This window comes from Nicotiana tomentosiformis, chromosome 11 (genome assembly GCF_000390325.3).
Source record: "Nicotiana tomentosiformis chromosome 11, ASM39032v3, whole genome shotgun sequence".
In the NCBI taxonomy this organism is placed as follows: domain Eukaryota; kingdom Viridiplantae; phylum Streptophyta; class Magnoliopsida; order Solanales; family Solanaceae; genus Nicotiana; species Nicotiana tomentosiformis.
This window is the reverse complement of record NC_090822.1, coordinates 64,072,731-64,088,153: the sequence shown is the minus strand read 5'-3', so window position 1 is coordinate 64,088,153 and position 15,423 is coordinate 64,072,731.

Genomic DNA, 15,423 nt, shown 5'->3' with positions numbered 1-15,423 from the left:
AGTCGTGTTCTAAACCGCCATAACTCTTTCGGGACCCATTTACACATAATCAAAACCATCAGAATTAAATACCTCCAAATCAATCAAATTACGGAGGTTGTCAAGCCCGCACGTACAGCCACGAAATACCTGTATTGCCTTACCACACACTGAAGGTACCGACCATTTCCTTAACCATGCCGATCCAAACAACTACTAGGCTGACTCAGCTTCTTCCGAATTATTTCTTGACTTGCCTTTAAAATCAATACCTCTATTCAATCACATAACAAATCCCAATCAACACTCATCCTGAGTGACCCAAATCATGAGACCACGTCGTTTCAACACCCATAATCCATTCCATACCCTCCTCATGCAGTTTATAGTAACTCCAACTGATACACCTACGCTAATTAGATCTTCTGCGAATCCGAAGTTGTTTCTCCCATTTTTCTAACACTGCATCATAGACCCGACGACATTCATAGAAGTACTTCAAGTCTTTTTCACACTCCGCTGCAAAACTAATTCCTTAGCCACACGACGAACACAAAAATCCTTAGGCACCGTATTTTAATTCTTGAATCCACCAGAACCATCATTGAGAGTCGCCCACTATGACCTGGTTCCAAATATATAGACAAAAACTAGTTCTCCGTTAGAACACAAACAATCCAGAAGAAGCAATCAAATGAATCTCTTCCCTAGCACATCAGCTTCACGAAGAAATATCAAATCTAGGTCATTTTACAACCTGCACACATCAATAAGGTGAAATGTAGCACACATCCATCAAATTCCTTGCTCGAATTACCCCTGATGTTCTCTTCCTCGGTCATAACTACTCCTCCGACTAACCGCTAGCCAAAAACATCAAAGGCACATAATCACGCGACCCAATAATCAACGATAGGCTCCCCCAACAATATTGCCATAGTTACATCCATTATAAAATCAGTTAATCTCCCTAGGTCCACACTCATCCGCCAGCCGTAAGAATCCATCCATTCATTAAAATCAACCAAAGGTCCAACAATATGTTTAAAACTTGGAGCCATATTTTATCCCAAAACGATAATCAAATATTCATATTTTCCTACATTCCGATCAAGCCCCTTCTCGTCACATTCGTACTCCCTAAGTACAGAAGCCACCTCGGGGATCATCTCTCTCGTACCATCAACACGGGAAACTCTTATTCGATTATTAAGTCGCAAAACACCGTCATCTCCGATAACTGCTTCTTAGGTACCATTTCCCAACACTGTGCCCTAGAGGCAAACAAATGAAAGCCATCATACCAATGAGCCTTAGTGTATTCAAACAAGGATGACGACACCACAACACAAACAAGAATTCCACCAAGTTCGTAGATGTCAAATCTCGCTACTCCTTTAACCAAATCTTGAACATCTTTGGCCCAATTGCATCTCCTGCGCTATAATTTAATGTCAAATCTTCCAATCTCAAACCGAACAACCCTTCTCTTGAAGCACTCGTTGCCGCAACACATAAGCAAACACCCTACCATTTATACCAATACTGCACGATAACAACGCATGATCATCACAATATACTGTGTATAGCCCTGAATCTGTGGGCAACACCAACACTAGACTGAAATGACACCCTTCCACGAGGCAACGATAGTAGTCTGCCCTCATAACGCAGGAAAAAACATCCTGCAGCACACCTGTAGCACCACCATAACTCCTCGATGCCCAACTGATATCGAGTGCCCAACATCGTGTTCGAATGAGTAGGAACTAATTGAAGACATAAGCTTCAACCGAAATCAAATCGCACGACAAGGAATCAAGAAAGGGAAGTTCTTCCTAACAGTCTTGTGGCCTCTCGAAGATAAGTACAGACGTCTCCAAAGCGATCCACAAGACTCTACTAGACTTACTCATGACTCGTGACACCTAAATGAACCTAGTGATCTGATACCAAGCTGTCACGACCCAAATCCCATAATAGGTCATAATGGCGCCCAACTATGCTGCTAGGCAAGGCAATGCGTGAAACTCCACTTAACTATCCATTTTAAAATTTTAAAATCAGGAATTTAATTAAATAAATAGAATAAAATCTAGCACTCATAAAAACATGTGATTTTCTTTACCAAATTTCCGAATATAAATAAATCATAAAGTGAAGTAATAATAACATGAAATAAAATAATGAACATCTACTAGGAACCCTCAAAAATCGGTGTCACAAGAGCATGAGCATCTACTAGAATAATACAACACTACCACAATATTTGTCTGGAATATAAAATAGACAAGATATAATAACTAAATTAGATGGAGACTTTGTGTGCTGCGAATCGTAGCATAGAATGCAGCTCACCATAAAGTCCCTTCAGCAGCTGCGCCAATGCACCAAGATGACCACCTAATGTACATGCCTTAGTACCTGCACATTCAGTGCAGAAGTGTAGCGTGAGTACATAAATTAACGTATACCCAGTAAGTATCTAGCTTAACCCCGAAGAGGTAGTGACGAGGGGTCGACATTGACACTTACTAGTGGTCTACTAAATCAAATATAATAAGTTAGAGAAGTATGAAACATGGTAAGTAAATAATGATAACAGATATATGCAAATAATACGGTCTACAACTAAATAGTGAACACAAAATACTCAATTATCGGATACCTCCTCAAATGGAATACGTAATGGTCAACACCAAATCAACAGTCACATCTCAAGTTAGGAAACTCATGAGTACGCGGACTCCTTATCAAGTATTTCGCACAATTCTGCCGAGGCAAGCGACCCAATCCCATAAGAGTGTTTCATAGAACTGCCAAGGCGAACGACCCGATCCTATAAGAGTGTGACACATTATTCTGCCGAGGCGAATGGCCCGATCCCAAAAGAATATGATACATGATATTGCCGAGGCGAATGACTCGATCCCATAAGAATATGTTACTCTGTCGAGGCGAATGACCCGATCCCATAAAAGTGTGTTACATGATACCACCGAGGCGAACGGCCCGATCCCATAAGAGTATTGCTGAGGCATTCAACCCGATCCCATTAGAATATGAAACTTTGACAGGTCACTGACCCTAGTCACGAATATACGTATGAGTTATAAAATTCAAGAAGACTTATAGGACGAATACGCACAACGCAGAAGAATTCCATGAAGGAAAATACAATTTGCACGAGCTATCCACGGTTAATCAAGTAGCTCGTCAAGTATCTAAATAGCAAGTCTGATACTCTACGCGAGTCTAGTCTCAGGCTAAACGTAAATTAAAGCATTTAAACATGCAAGAATAATACAAATAGTACAATTAGAGCATGGCGTGAGTCTAAGTCTACCTGGACATAATCAGGAATTCTAACATACGCACAGACACTTGTCACCTCATACGTGCATATCTTCCACAACATGTAGCACATAATAAATATAACACCTACAGGGTAAATTCGCTCTCACAAGGTTAGACAGTAGACTTACCTCGCTCCAAAATCTAATAACCGGCTCCAACGCCTCTCTAACTCCTCAAACTGATGCCAAACGATCTGAACTAAACAAACAACGTACAAACCAATCAAAATATACTCCAATACTCGTAATTTAAAATTTTATAAAAATTTCCAACTCCGCTCGACTAGTCAACATAGTCAACCCTCGGGCCCACGTGCCGGATTCTGAAAATTATCGAAAATAAATATTACACATAACTTATGTAGTCTATATCTAGATAATCATCCAATTTCATCTATAAATTGACCATCAAATCAAGGATTTACCATTTCTCAATTTTAGGGCTCAAAACCTCAATTTTTACAATCCAAATACGGATAAAAATAATAATCAACAAAATTAATCATGAAAAATATCAAAATAAAGCTCAGATATTTACCCTCTTGTTGAGACGAGAACAACGCCACAAATATCACATCAAACGGACCTCTAGAACTCAAGGTAAGCTTAAAATACTAAAATGCCTAGTTTGCCAATTTAAAACACTTCCTAGATGATTTTTGTTCATCGCCTTCACGGGAGACCTTTGTGTTTGCCAAGAGCAATTTTTTGCGTTGACTGGTCAACCTAGAATTCCTTCTTGTCATTCGCAGGAACTCTCTCCCATTCGCGAAGAACAAAAGCTCGCACCAGAAACCAATAATCTTTTCCGACACGGAAAAATATATAACTCTCTCATACGATCTCGGAATTCGACGATTCTTATTGCTATGATTCCGTAATTACGATACGGATCTAATGATTTAATTTAATCACAAATCAAAGGTCGTTTGCTCAATATAGTACCCTTTATGCCTAAAGAAACGACGCTGAAACATCAAATAAGAGTGCGACACATCTGAAACACATCTAAGGTCCCCTGGACCCCATCCAATCACACAAACTAGTTCCAAAACATAACATGAACCTACTAAAGGCCTCAAATCTCACCAAACAACATTAAAATTATGAATCTCACATCAATTCAAGTCTAATGAACTAATGAACTTTTAAACTTCTAAAACTCATGTCGAACCATACCAAATCAACACGGAATGCCCCCAAATTTTGCATGCAAGTCCCAAATGACACAACGCACCTATACCAACTCCCGAAAACATAATTCAGATTCGATATCAACAAAGTCAACTCTCGATCAAACCAATCAACCTTATAAACTTCAATCTTTCAACTTTTGCCTAAAAGCATCAAATCAACTTACAGACTTTCAAATCTAAATCCGGACTTATGTCTAAATCTAAAATAATTATTCGGACCTAAAAAAATCGTCAAAACTCAGATCCAAGGTCGTTTACATAAAATTCAAATATTGGTCAACTCTTCCAATTTAAAGCTTCCGAATTGAGAATTATTCTTCCAAATCAAATCTGATCTTCCCGAAAATCTAATCCGAATACACGTGCAAGTCATAATACATGAAATGAAGCTACTCAAGGTCTTAAACTGCCGAACAACATACTAGAGCTCAAAACGAACGGTCGGGTCGTTACAACATCACACTTAGCATGTGTCTTAAAATAAGTCCTGCACTATACCACTTTACGATATTTTAGCAAGTCTTCACAGATGTCCTTTCCTAGTCTTTCCATCTTTGTTATCTCTTCTTTGAGTTTCACTTCATAACTTGCCTTTTTACATCTTCAGAATTGTTTCTTTCTTCACCCACTCAAATTAATATGTTAGTTGCTCCAAATGTAACTTGCTCACGTTCTTTGCTCATAGTTTGGTAACAAGTCCTTAATAACCTTAACCAAACCCTGCATCATATAAATAACATAATCAAACATAGAAACTGTTATTAGAAATTAATAAAGGAAAGAAATGCAAAACAAAAATCAAATCACCTTTTACTTGTCTAGCATTACAGTCAGACCTTCACCACTACCAAATTAAATATCACCAATCAAATATTATATGAAAAACTCCAGCTATAATTTGTCTCTTGATCCACAACTGACCATGTAGTAGAATACATTTGATTATTTTCATTCTTTCCAATAGCCACTAAAAGTTCACCCTTACAAGAACCTTTAAGGAATCAACTATCAAAATCAATTATATTCCTTCACCTTTCTGGCCATCCTTTTTTCAATGAATCAAAGCAAACATATAAGTACACAAAGAGGTTCTTCCCATGCTCAGATTCAGTGTCAGTTCTGATCTAGCAGCAGCTTTCAGGATTGATTTGTTTGATAATGTCTGCATAGTCACATAATTTGGAAAATTTCTACTTCCACTCATCCATATTCTCATGTAATACCTTCAGTCTAGCCCTGTAGCTGATAGTCCTACTAACATTTAGACTTAACTTACCTCTAATCAAGTCTTGAATTTCCCAAATCCTTATGTATGGCTGAGAAACTATTCTGTCCTTAAGTTTTCTAGCTATAACTTTGGAAATGCAAAGCTTATTCTTCTTTTTGGAGTACACTTTTGAATAGGGTGAAATCTCTTTACCGTGAAATTACCCGAGTCCCTATCAGTGGAAGAAAATAATAAATTATTTATATTTAACAACATTGCACTTAACCCTCACTCTAACCTTCTTATTAGGTCTAAGTATCAACTATCTTCTACACTTCACAACATAGTCTGTCATAACCTTGCTGAATTATTCTACATTCTCAAAAACTATATTAAGTTCAAATATAGCCACCTCAGAGTCTTCATCATACCTGTCTTTCTTGGATGTCCTTCTAGAGGGTAAATCTACGCCCCTAACAGCTTATGTATCTAGCTCTTCTTTGCTATCATCACTCCAAAAATCGGAGCTCCTAATAAAATCATCATCTCTATATAGATTTCCAACATATTTATTTGCCTTGTCTTTTTCGATATCCTCAAATCATCTGTCTGTACCACTAGATTCATTAATTGGTATTTTTTGTGTTTCAGTAGGTTTCTTCCTCTGTTTTTTGCTCCTTCTTTCTTCCCTAAGTATTCACATATCACGATCCAAATTTCACCGAGTCGTGATGACACCTAAACCAAACCCGCTAGGTAATTCAACTAAAATAAAATATTATTCAAATCGAAGATCATCAATAAATACAGAAATAAAAATATAAATTTTAAATACACCTACCCCAAGATCCGGTAGCACAATCATGAGCAAGTAAAATTTGAAATTTTTACACTGTTGGCAAGAAGAAATACATCATTTATTTGAATATACATAAACAGAAATACAAATTCTAAACTACCATGAACAAGATGGCAATTATTGGCCGGAACGCTAAAATCTTCAATGCTCATCCTCGAACTGCACAATCGCTTATCTCCAAAATCTGCGCACAAGGTGTAGAAGTGTAGTATAAATACAATCGGTCATATGTACTTAGTAAGTATCTTGATCAATCTCAGTAAAGTAGTGGCAAATTTTAAGTCGAAAGATACTCCTTTATAAATATGTGCAAGTAATAAGCATAAATCAAAACTAGAGAATAGGCGAATACCAATAAAATGATCAAATAAGAGAACTAATCAATAAGTTTCATAGACATAACAACATAAGCAAAACCTTATGAAGCAAATTCCACGAGGGAGAAGAAATATACAAGAAACAAGCATCAGGTCCATTGCAGCGAGTAATACGATTCAATCATAATACCGTTTATGACGTGTAACCCGATCCAATAACTGTATTGTTGCAACGTATAACCCGATCCAAATCACAATGTCGTTGCGGCGTGCAACCCGACCCAACACATATTATTGCGACGTATAACCCGATCCCAATTATATCATTCCATGTGTAATCACCCATCGTATAGGTAACAGTAACAAACCAGGTAGGATACACGTAAATAAAAGTAACAAAAAAGGTAGTTTACATAAGTAATAGTAATAAACAAGATAGGATGTACATAAGTGACACTAACAAATAAGATATGATGTATACAAGTAATAGTAACAAACAATATAAGATGCATATAAGATACAGTAATAGATAAGGTAGGATGCATGTGAGTAATAGTAACAAACAATGTAGGATGCATATACTCTAATAGTATAAACAAGGTAAGACGCGTATATGTAACAATGACAACTAAGGTATGATATATATATGTGTGAATGAGGGAATAATAGATATAATATAATACATGGATCTCATCCACACCTGCAGGGAAATACACATCATGCCGATATTATATTAAATAGCACAGAAATACCCATCTTGCTAATATCATATCAAATCGCACAAAAACACCCATTGTGCAAATATCTCTCATCATCACAACACGAAAAAACATGTCATGCAATATCACTCATCCTCACCATGCATATGTATATCAGTACCAAAATGTGGGATGCATGAATATGATCAAGAGGAATGAGTAAGCATAATATATTACGTGAGAGATAAGAATGACCACAGTATCACAGGCACATAATTTATTATGCTTACTCAAAAAATCAATAAAAGTCAACTCGGATTCATATGGTCAAAAATCAAGTCTAAGGGTAGATCTCGTTGACCCATAACCCCCGAGTCCAAATATATGCTTAAATTTTTATTTAGAATCCATTTGTATACTCAAAACTCAATTTAGGTGATTCTAGCTCTAGGTCTCAAAAACCTCAATTTCTCTCGATCAAATCCATATATTGATATTTAATCTAGTGAAAAATTTATGTATAAACCATAAATTTAGGTTAGAATAACTTACCCTAAGCTTGTAGGTAAAATCCTAACCTCAAACCTCTCAAAATGAGCTCCAAAAGTTAGAAAATAAATAAAAATCATAAGACAACCTTAAATAGATCTCGGAAGTAGATGTCAAAAAAGTTCCCAGGGGCTGCATATCTGCTTCGCGGGCCCGCATATCTGCTTTAGGGGCAGCATAATCCATCACAAAACAGAAAAGTCCAAAAATCCGCACTGGCCCCCTTCTGGTAAAATAGCCATAATTTCATTTATAAAAGTCAGAATGACGAACAGTTTAAACAATTAGAAACTAGACTCAAAGAGCTAAAATCTCATCATAAAATTCTTTATATATTGGGAGAAATACTTTTTCGAAGTCAGGTCATCTGCAGAAAAGTCATGTTTCAGCAACTCAATTCTTCCGGAACATGCTCCAAATGTGCCGAAACTCACCCGATCCCCTCGGCACTCCATCCAATCATTCCTACAAGTCTAAATACTCTATATAAACTTGTCTAAAGGATCAAAACACTCAGGGGAATATCATAACAAAAAATCGAGGCTCAAACCAAATAGAATTTCTCTTAAGTTCTCAAATATTTATTCTTTCAAAAGAATGTCTGAATCAAACATAGACACTTCAGATTACTTTCAAACTTTACACACAAGTTCAATTCAACTATATAGACCTATCTGAAAACTTAAAAGACAAATCTGAGTCCAATAATATCAAAGATAACTCTTGGTCAAACTTATGGACTCTTAAGCTCTTCAAATTTCCAACTTTCAACAAATGGTGTAAATTTCTTTTAGGAACCTCCAACACCAAATTTGAACGTACTAATACAAGTCTAAAATCATCATACGAACCTATCGGAAGCATCAAAATCTTTTTCTGAGATCGTATACTCAAAAGTCAAATCTTGGTCAACTCTTTCAACTTATAGCTTCCATTTAAGAACTAAGTGCTCCAAATCACTTCCAAACCTTTTGGGACCAAAATATGTCATACCGGCAAGTAATAAAATATCAAATGAACCTATGGGAAGACTCAAATCACAGAACGAGATGCTAAAACTCAAAACAACCGGTTGGATCGTTACATTTCAACTACTCATCTACTTCAAAATCATCAAAATTAGGAATCTCACCGAGATTTGAATTACTACTATTCATATTTGAGATTGACCTTCCACATATGATATTCCACCTATAGTAACATCTATTTGTTTAGCGTTAATACCTTTCACAATTTGAAAGCCTTCATGTTCTACCCTAACCTCTTCTAGGTTAACTTCCTCAAATCCCTTGTCATAACTTATATCCTCTATTAATGGCACAAACACACACTCGCCAACTTTTGGACTAGTTAATAAAATAGTAAGGTCCAAAACACTCTCATCCACAATAGGCTGATTAATTATATGTTTTACATATAATTCAAATATATCCTCGTCTTTTAAGTCTTTCACAACGTCGAGGTGTTAGTCAGACTCTGCCCAAGTGAGTTATTTATTATTGGGATTCTGATAATAAAATCCCTGAACAACGACATACCCTATTTCCGTAGTATAAAACTGCAGCCCAATTATATAAAAGTGGTCCTTGTCAATTATAATACCAAAAATCTCACCCTCATCTAAGTAAGTGGGGATAGGATTCTGGGAAAAGTAAACACCGTGATGAAGTAATATTTATATGTACTCGTCTGATATTGCTAACAGTTATCCCTGAAGGAATCGAAAAAGGGAGATTAGGAAAGGGATTATATTATTTTAATACCACCCACCCACAAAAAAAGAAACCAAAAGAAACCCTAATTTTAGGTTTTACTCTAAAATTCTAACCCTAATAACAAAAAAGCAACGAATATTAAAGTACTAATAAAGAGACTTATAGCATGTATGGCCAATCATCTTTTCTGCCAAAAATGTTTTTTTCCCAAAGTTAAGATATTTTACAAAACTTTTTGAAGGAAAAAAATACTTTTGAATAAAAGCAGCAGTAGTTTTTGAGAGGCATAAAAAAATAGTTTCTTCCCAAAAACATATTTTTAAAAAGTATTTTTGAGAAAGTATACTAAAAGCACTTTTTAAAAGTTTAGCCAAATAATAATTGTTATTTAAAAGTGTTTATCAAGTACCCAAACACAAGCTACTTCTCACCGAAAATATTTTTTTTAAAAATACTTTTAAGAAAAATACATCTCAAAATAAGCTAATATTAGAAGCATGGCCAAACAGGCAATCACAATCATTAATTTCTTCGTAAAAGTGCTGAAGGTAAACTTTCTAATGTCGGAATCGTCGTCTCTGACCTCCAATTTTAACAGTATCGTGAAATCACAAGAGAGAGAGGAGAGAAGAGTAGGGTTACGGGGGCTATTTGGTATCAGATGGGGTGTCTTTAACATTGAATGTATTTGGTTTTCATATTTACATGTATTTTGTTTCTATTGGTCGTAATATCCATGTCAGATAGTTTGGTACACGCGTTGAAGCTGTCCGGCAAAATGAGTAAAAAGTGTTAATCTGGTTCAAATGTTGGATGTTATAAGTGTTAAATTTGAATTGTTTGACTATTGTTTGAGTGAAAAAGCCTGTCGACTACTTTCAACCAGACAAAATGGGCGTCTTTGACTTTACGATAGAAAGCTCGTCGTTTAACCATCCCTTACGGATCTACCGAATTGGTACGTTTATGTGCTGACCGGGTGTTAAAGTGAAAGAATCCGACTAATATAATGGGTTGTTTATCTATTCCGCAAAAAAATAATATATTATTGGTTCTTAATTTTAATTATAATTACTAAAAGCGTAGACCATTTATATAAACAAAAAGTAGGTGAAGGTGGCTTGGGAATGGTGGATCTTGAATCTCTTGGGACTGCTACTGTAACGACCCGACCGGTCCTTTTAAGCATTAGCATTCGGTTAAGCTATTTGGAGTCTTCGTTAGCTTCGTATGATGTATTATGACTTGTGTGTATCGTCAGTTTTGGTTTTCAGGCATTTCGAAATTAGTTTGGAAGAATGAATTTCATGTTTGAATCTTTAAGTTGGAAGAGTTGACCAAGTTTTACTTTTGTGTATTTGACCTGGGATCGGAGTTTTGTTGGTTCCGTTAGATCCGGATAGTGATTTTGGACTTTGGCATATTGCCGGATTTGCATTTGGTTGTTCCTAGAAGATTTCGGCACTATTTGGCAAAAGTTGAAAATTTAAAGTTTTGGAATGTTCATGAGTTTGACCGAGAGTTGACTTTGATGATATCAGGTTCGAATTGTCGTTCCGAGAGTTGGAATAGGTTTGTTATGTCATTTGGGATTTGTGTGCAAAATTTGAGTTTATTCCGGGTTGATTTGATATGTTTCGGCACAAGTTTTGAAAGTTGAAAGTTCAAAAGTTTATTAAATTCGATTTGAGGTGCGATTCGTGGTTTTGATGTTGTTATGCGTAATTTGAGGCCTCGAGTAGGTCCGTGTTATTTATTGGGACTTGTTGGTATGTTCGTACAGGGCCCCGAGGGGCTCAGGTGAGTTTCGGATCGCTTTCAGACCATTTCCTCTTATTTTTGGATTGCTGCTTTTTGCTGATGTCTGCAGTGAATCGCGTTCATGTGGGAGTCATCGCGATCGCGAATAAGGATTTGGACTAGGCTATTTTATCTCTTCGCGTTCACGAGTATTGAGTCGCGTTCGCGGTGCATGTGGGACTTGAGTTTCACGTTCGCGTTTGTGTAGTCGCGTTCGCAATGGTGAGCTGGGAGCTGGAGCACTCTTCTTCGCGTGTGCGAGTTGTGGGACGCATTCGTGCTGTGTGGCATCTTTGGGCATCAAGTTCGCGTGGGTAGCTTCGCGAACGCAAAAGGCATTTTGGTGGTAGTTCATTTTGTTCATCGCGAACGCGGTGATTTTTCTGCGTTCGCGAATGGTTCGCCTGGGCAGTGCTTATAAGTACTATATTTCAGAGGTTTCGACCATTTTTACTTATTTGGAACTATGGAGCTTGGATTGAGACAAATTTTTAAGCGATTTTCACCATATGGATTGGAGTAAGTGTTCTCTAATCGGTTTTGATTATATTTCATGAATCTATCCTCGTTTTTGGTATTTGGTTGATGATTTCAAAAGAGAAATTGGGGGGTTTTGTCTAAAATTTCATAAAGTAAATTTTTGAGTTTTTAGCATCGATTCGGAGTCTGATTTGCGTGAAACTGGTATGGTTGAACTTGTAATTGAATGGGTTGTCATATTTGGTGAATTTTGTCTGATTTCGATGTGCGGGCCCGGGGTTGACTTTTTAATTTTCTTTAAAGATCGAAGCTTTATTATTCGGAATTATTTTCTATGATTTTTATTTATGATATTATGTTATTTTGGCTAGATTTAAGCCGTCCACAGGTTGTTTCACACGAGAAAGTCATTTTAGAGTATCAGTTTAACTTCTTTGAGGTAAGTGTCTTGCCTAACTTTGTGTAGGGAAAACTACCCCTTAGGATTCGAGTTTATTGTACTATTTGACCAGTTTAGGTTATCTAGACTCTTCCCATGCCTTTAATTGAATTGTCATAATGTGTGATGTCTCTCATTGTTAATTTACTTTTACATGCTTTATTTGGTGTTGTAGCACTTGTTCTATCTCTTACCTGTTATTTTGCCCTTACATGTTTCAGTTGAAGTTATTGCCTTTCTTATTGTCTTGTTACCTTTTTAATTGTTGAGTCCATTCCATGACTCCGTGCCTATTTGCTACTTGTCTTAACTGTTTTACTTGCACATCTTAGTTGTCACGTGCTTTACTTGTCATGTTATTTTTGTAATATTTGTTGCATTTCTTTGATAACGTGGTTCCTTTTTGACGTGTTCTTATACCATTTGATTGTCGAGATTCTTGTAAATTTAGTGATTGGATTGTTGTTATTAATTTAAAATTGCTTGTGGATCGTGTTGCGCGCCACAACAGGTGAAATAAGGGAGGATTGCGAAATGATAATACGGTGGGATCATGTTGTACGCCGCAACAGGTAAAATAAGAGAGGATTATGTATTAGAATGAAATAATGGAGAATTTGATATTGATACTGTGGGATCGGGTTGCGCGCCACAACAGATTTTATATGTTATTCTTGATAATTATATGGTGAAATAAGGGAGGATTGTGTTTGTACGGTGGAATCGGATTGCGCGCCGCAACGGATTGTGTGTGTTGTATTTATTGTTGTATTGTGTTAGCTCTCGATATTTATCATGTGAGATGCTGAGGACTGATATCTCTAGGTTTATTGATTTCGAGGATTAAGTTGTTTTCATTAGGGATTGGCTTCGGTGTTGCGCTCGGGGAAAAGGCTTCTGGATAAATTTCTTGGAATCCGTCCCCTTCAATGTCGGGGTTCTATCGGGATTTGATCGACCTTGGAATTGTATGTTTCCACCTTCTTTTCATTAGCCTCAATTTTCTTCTCACCTGACTCCACTAGCTTTGTTAATGATTCAAGCATTTTTATTATCTCAGGGTTGACCCCGAGCTCGGCTTCACCCGGTCTCTCGGTGATTTGTTCGTTTCTTCGGGTGCTTTCCCGAGATTGTTCGGGCTCAACCCTGTTGGGGGCATACCTTAATTCTGTAGTTGCGCTATTGCTACCTGTTGAGCCTGCAACATTTCGAAGATCAGCCGCAGGCTTACCCTATCACCTTCGTCTTCAGCCACTTTTCGAGTTGTTGGTCGGGGTCCCCCAGGAACACTGTTTTCGGGGTCAGTTGGAAAATTAACGTCAATGGCCACCTGCAAGTTTGCATCGACCAGATCAGCAATTGGGGCATTGTTGGGATCAGCGGGAGGCGCCTCGTTGCTAGGCACCAAATTATTATTTTCGCCATAATGGTCAGACTCAGCGTCAACGTTCAAGTGAGCAGACTGAGAGTTCAACATTTTTGGGCTAACCTGAAATTAATACTTTAAAGAACAAGCGTAAAATAGGGTGTGTTATGGAGATTCGTACCAAATCACGGCTATTATCTTTAGCCCTAGAGTGGGCGTCAAACTGTTTACCCTTAAATCTAATAACAATTAAATTTATACGTGGTTTTAAGGATGCGTGGATTAATTCAACATAAATAACCAAGAATATTAGATGAACAAGTTAAAGACAAAATAAATTATCAAATCAGTTGTAATGATAGGGCCTAGCCCGAACCTAGGTTGAACAGTAACTTTGCCCTCGATTGTACCCTTGGTTCGAGCTCAGTTGTGAATGAAGAACAAAACAATTAATTAAGAACTTTAGCAGTAGGTAGAAAGCAGAAATAAATTTGTATTGCTTTGATTCGCGTGTTACAATGTATCTTACACAAGAAAAACCCCCCCTTTATATACTAGGAGAGTTTTATCCCTAGTATAAGTCTAAAAAGGTAAAAATCTTCCTTTCTCATTAATTACTGATCCGTAACCGACATCGAGCGAGATCTGCGCCGTGATATCCGGTTAGGTACGGATATCACGACCCTCTATCCGTCGTGCGTAACTGTTTACCATATTTCCCGAGGTCTTAGAATTCGTTCGGGGAGCGTTGCTTTATCACCCCCGATGATGAACACATCGTTCGCCTTTCATGGATCTCGATACGAAGGGTTCCCGGCCTCGATTTCAACTTCGTGCGTCCGTGCTCTTCCTCCGTTTTCTTCACCGGGAAATCGGGGTATGCATTATCCCTGATTTATCCATTTACGGCGTGTTTCTTGGCCATAGAAATATATATGTAAAATTTACACTCTACACCTTTTTTTCCTTCTTGAAATTTTCTAGTATTAACGATAAAGAAAGAGAAATGGAAAATAAACCCGAGAAAAAAAAATAATAATAAGTGAAAGGGAAAATTTTTAAAATATGTACGTACTTTCTTCTTTTCCTGTTCCCTCTCTTTCATTTATTTTCTTCTTTCTCTCCTCCTATCATGTAACTTCCTCCATCGCTAAAAATATTTCCTCCTAATTATTTGCCTTTATAAAAGATAAAAAAATCTGCACACTACACTATTTCATTCAAATACACAAATTCATTTAATATACATTTCAGAGTCCGGCGCATCTCCATCTCCCCTTCTTCTTCTCTACTCTCATCCTCTTCATTATTAATGATCTTAACAAAAACTCCTCCCTTCTGTTCAAATGGTTATCTGAAACTCAGCATCAATATATGAGTTAGCAGGCTAGCGAGGTCTGTAGGAAAAAGATCTTGCCACATAGAAATGTTATAGGTCTTCACAAAAGTGAAATATAATTAA